Here is a 6,040-nt window from a genome sequence, read left to right on the forward strand (position 1 = left end):
AGACCAAAAGGACAAAGAAAAATAAAAATGTCAACAACAGAGATTCAGCCTGGAGACGATAGTAATTTAGCTTAATTACCTGAGCAACTTCTTCTTCCGGATCAAGAGTTAGGTAAGGGTTATCCCATTCAACCCATACTCTCAACAAAGTTAAAAAACTTTAAGTTTAACCTTAAAACACCAAAATTTTACTGTAATCTAGTGCCAATTGGCACTCTTCAAGGAAATTAGATTATGTAACATATAAATACATCTGAAATAGAGTTAAAATTATGTTATACATGTTAGCAACAACTCCAATAAAATATTGTATGCATATACAACATGAGGAATACATTACTCATGAGTCATATTGGCATACATTACTAACAGAGCATCATGATAACAATAGTCATACATACACCAACACATCACCTTCCATTTAATTTAAACTCAACGAATGAGTGTAAGAAATACAAGGCAATGTTTTATTTCACATATGCAAAAACAATCAGACAAACATAACCAAAAAAATATTAAAAAAAAAACATCAAACAAATACCCTAATGTCCACTTTCACACTTTTTCCAATTACATATTCAAAAAGATATAACAATCAGTCAAGAACTTATAGTGAATCAATCGAATCGATTTACCATTAAAGTGTATCGTGTAAAAACTTGCCATCCAAGGAGTCAACCAAATGATTATAAATCAGGGCCAATTCACAAGCTTGAATCCACTAAGCCTCTGAAAAAAAAAATTAGGTAATAAAGCAATAGGAGCATGAACCAAACATAGTTTCAGAGGACATAACACAACTCATCGAACAAATTCTCAATTGGAATAAACTTGATGTACGAGCATCCGGTCCATTAAGTTGGCCCGGCCCGGTCCAAATGTTTATTTTTATTTATAAATAAAGTTGTTAGATCTTTAGTTTCATTAGTTTTTGATTGAGTTTTATATTAAAGAACTTTGTTCTTGGAACCTATGGTTGGGTCATCGGTCTTTGATTAACTAAAGTGTCATGAGCCATTTGAATGCTTCCGTTTCCGCATCATTTGGTATCAAAGATTTTGGTTCTCGAATGACTTAACATGAAGATGAATACTTTCTTGTTCGTAGAATCGCCGACAGAGGAAATGAAAAGAGGGTTTTCTATTCATGTGCTCGTGGAGAAGATCGACGCCCTATTCGCAGACTCGCCGACCGAGGCAGCGGTGGAGTCTGTTCCAACCCACGTAATCTTAAGATTAAAAGACTCCAACAACAATTACGGGACCTCGAGTTACGACACGAGACTCGGCGACTCAAGAAACGGATCCAAGATCTTAAGGCATCATCGACTTGGAAGGAAACGGAACCGGAAGAACCTGTCGGGGACGAATTAACCGATCCTCCCAGTGGTGATACTATCTATAATTCTTCGCCCGTGTATGACGATTACCGGGACGAGGATTGGTGTTCTTGGATGTATGGTGAATCTTTGGATAAGAAGATCGGAATACGCGAAAACATCTGCCCTTTTTTGATGAAATACTAAGGGGTGCATCGGCCGATAATGGTGTTGTAATTAATATGACAGACGATGTGGTTGCTACGTGTGGTTCTCGAGTGGCTGCGGGTGGCGTAGGATCGGTTGTGGTTTGATGGTCAAAACCCGAGGAACAAGGAAGGTCAGTCGGGTATTTTGGTAAGTCAAAACAATTTGAATTTTAAATATAGTGTTACTCACATTGAAGATATGGATGAAGGTGATCAAACTTTTGTGTATGATGATGGTGGTGGAAGTCCAATTAATTCAGAAACTGACGAATTTAGTGGGTCAATTGAACTTAATAGTTTGAATAATGATAAGGAAGGTGAAAAAATCTTAAAAATAAACCATGTTAGTGGGGAGGTTGTAGGTCCCATTAATTGTGGAATTAAATTCAATACTCTAGATATGCATAGTGATATAAGTTCAAGGCATTTGAACAGTTTCAATGCATTAAAAGAAGATGGAACATATTATCTGTGGCGGGTCGTGATGTCGTTGAATAAGAATCGGGTTGATTTTCCTTTTTGAATTTGGTGGCTTTCCTTTGAAGTTTTCAAGTTTGTTTTTAAAGATTTTCAAGTTGTCTAGTAACAAGAACAAATTAGCCGGCCTTTTATCTCGGGTTTCCAATGATTTTTTCGACATTCTCAAGACTCGAGGACGAGCTTTTTTCGAAGACAGGGAGAGGGATGTGAAGAGACCCGGTAACCCTTGCGATCCAGGTGGCTTTTTCAGAAAACAAAACACGAGGAAGAGTTTTTCTCAAAGAGGGAGAGTATGATGCAGGAGCATCCGGTCCATTAAGTCGGCCCGGCCCGGCCCTAATGTTTATTTTTCATTATAAATAAAGTTGTTAGGTCTTTAGTTTCATTAGTTTTTGATTGAGTTTTATATTAAAGAACTTTGTTCTTGGAACCTATGGTTCGGTTATCGGTCTTTGATTAACTAAAGTGTCATGAGCCATTTGAATGCTTCTGTTTCCGCATCAAAACTGAACCTGGATTAAATCGAATGGGTAGCTAGGGTTGGTGACTGCTTGATTGTGAATGATCGTGAGAGAAAGAGAGAGAGAGAGAGCAGATTGGCTGAATTCTTATAAATCCCCAATTTTTTAAACAAGGTGAAACAAAATAGATGATTGATGAAACGATCGGAAATCAATTTAATCATTATGTTAAATTGTTAAATGATGATCGAATTCGAAACTGATGATATTCAAAGCATTCAATTTAAATCATAACTGAACGGGTCGATTGGTATCTCCGACGAGAGTTTCCATGACCCACTACATCATTCAATTTGGATTCAATGAACATTGCAATTTCAATCGCCATAAACTTCCTCATTCAATTAGCGATGTTTGATTGTTAATATGTGCGCCGGAGATGTTAATTCCGGTGGTATAGTCACCCTAGTTTGCCGTAGATGTGACTTGCTTTAATTTTTTTGTATGTTAGTGTTATTTTAGTGTAGGTTTACATTATTTTATATCTATATTTACGATTATAATTTTGAAAATTAGTTTTTATACATATCTATGTTTTTGTACACATATGTAAATTTGTTAGTACAAAATTTTACACATACGTAAGCTTGTGATTAATATATGTAATAAAACTTTTTTTATATAAAATATGATAAAGCGACTTTTAAATAATGTTAATATATGAAAAAAATTTTAAAAATGTTTGGTTGTTAAGAGTTTCTAGGAGTTCTTAACTTTTTTTAAGTTCTTAAATGATATCAACCATATATATATATATATATTAACGAGTGCTTGTACACCTGTTTCATTAGCCAGATTGAACCAAAGAACTATCAAATGGCTCTAAAAGACAGCTCGTGGGTCGAAGCCATGCAAGAAGAGTTAGCCCAGTTCGAGAAGATTTTAAAATTTTTTAAAATGTTTGGTTGTTAAGAGTTTCTAGGAGTTCTTAACTTTTTTTAAGTTCTTAAATGATATCAACCATATATATATATATATATATATATATATTTATATACATTAACGAGTGCTTGTACACCTGTTTCATTAGCCAGATTGAACCAAAGAACTATCAAATGGCTCTAAAAGACAGCTCGTGGGTCGAAGCCATGCAAGAAGAGTTAGCCCAGTTCGAGAAGATGAAACATTATTTAACTGGGCTAAATATATATATATATATATATATATATATATATATATATATTTATATAACTGACCCGATTTGACCCGACTGAAAATGCCGAATTGGACAGCAAAAACACTATATACCAATTTGACCCGACCCGAACAGCTGATCTGGACCAAATTTTTTGTGGCCCGAAAAAATTCTGACCCCTGTGAGAAATTTTTCTGGATCCGCCATCGCCTATGTGAAGGGCTCATATTGTTTTAAAACTAACCAATTTTCATTATCATACCTTCAAAGTTTTTCATGGAATGGTGGTGTCCATATAGTTTCCGGATTCCGGTTTGTTATGGTCGATCACATAGTCACATACAAAGTCTAAATATGCATGCAAGTTACGCTTATATGCACTTTCTTATGAGAGTATTAAGCTCTTAACTTCTAATCCTTAAAAATATACTTTTTTGTATGGTTGGATATGAATTCAACGAGACCAACTTCTTTGTTACAAGTAAAAAAATATGATCATATCCCACACAAACCGCTAACGACATAAATATATGCCTCTTCACCAAGAGAATAACGCATATTTAGGGAGTGTACATTCAGAAAAAGGAACATTGTTTCCCTTTTGCACCTCTAACATTTTTTCTAATTAGGTTCTCTTTTTTTTAAAAAAAAAACATGATAAAAATTAATCAGAAGAAAGTTATATAGAAAATAGAGAAAGATTTCAAAGACTAAACATATTCGTAGCTTTTTAATAGATGATAAACTCACGATTACAATAGTTGAAGTTCAAAACCAATTATCTTTTCCTTTATTTACTCATTTTGGGGTTCACGTGTTACATTTTGCCTGACGAATTATTCAAGAGCAAGCTATAGATTGATTTAATAATTTGAAAGGAAACTGATTTTCCCATGCATAGACGAATTTAAGGCTATCTCCAGGATTCATCCGTTCACCATCATTGACTAAGCACACGTCGCCTTCTTTTAAGATGACTTTAGGATCAATTGCTTTATTGGATTGAAACCCTTGACAATTTAAGTACGCTTTTAGTATGACACAAGGGCTTGTGTTTTCAAGTGTCACGACCCACAGTCCCGGTGAACCTATTGGCTCTTGACGTATGGTGAGGTTGTAATCTTGACCATAAACATCTATACAAAATACACACAACATATCAATGAATATACATGATCAATACATAAGAAATAAACACAACGTTAGTAGTACTCATAAGTATACCTCTACACATGATGCACACAAAGATAAGTAAACAGATGTGTTTCATGATGGTTTCACAGGTTAGTTGTATGGTCTTTGACACTTATTTGATGATAAAAACAACCAACAAACTCATCTATATATACTCAAGACAAATAAAGTCTGCTTTCTATTTTAGAAAATGAATTAAATGTTTCTATGGTTTCAAATAAAAATTTATTGTCCGTTTTAAATTATGTATTAAATGTTTTTATGGTACATATAATAACGTATAAAACTTTAATTGGATTGAATAAAAACTTAACAAGCTTTGAAGATGGATGAAAAAGATCATTTTATTAATTAAATTGATACCCTATTATTCACATAAATCTAGTGTATGTTAAGTGTATAGAACTTAGTGTTTTATAACTTTTCAAATAAATGGCATTAATTTTGCAATTACCATTTAGGTAAATGACACAGCCTATAATTTGGGGTGAAACTAAATGATGAAAAGTGTAGTTTACTATACTGATGTAAGTTGTTTTGAATTTTCACGGCTGATTAAAAGTTGTATAGAATAAAACCATCAGTTGGAAATGAGTATTAGTAATAAGTTCATATTGATCATTAGGGGTTTTAGGGGTTACTAGTTAGCCGTGCCTCACTGCCTTGGTTCATAACCCTCTATTTGTCGAAAAGTTATAACCCTCTATATGTATATAGGGTATGTATTTAAGTATCAAAATCAGTACCCGAACTTGACCCGATTTGTATCCACTAATACCTAAAAACCGGAACCGGGTTTTTACAATACTCGGAACCGGGTTTTTCAAATACCCAAAATTAGCCGAAAAATACATGACAAATACCCTTAAAAAATCCAATCTATACCTGAAAAGTAACCGGAAAAGGCCCGAAAACCCCGAAAATAAGGTTTTTTCAATACCCGAAAATAGTGTATTAAATACTCGGTTTTAGAATATCCGGTTCTATACCATAACCAAACCCGATGCATAGGATTTTTAGAAATAATACATGGACCCGAACCCGACCCTAGTATTGCCAATACCCGATCATACCCGAACTTTGAAAAACCCGATTGGTGCACCTCTAAACTCAATTGGCTTTGGCCAATTTCTAGTGTATATTGCTTTCATTATATGCAAATTTGTTCTTATATTTCCCTTTA

This window comes from Bidens hawaiensis, unplaced genomic scaffold, assembly GCF_021521415.1.
Source record: "Bidens hawaiensis isolate Kalapana, Puna unplaced genomic scaffold, B.hawaiensis_p1.1 tig00004283_1, whole genome shotgun sequence".
Lineage (NCBI taxonomy): Eukaryota > Viridiplantae > Streptophyta > Magnoliopsida > Asterales > Asteraceae > Bidens > Bidens hawaiensis.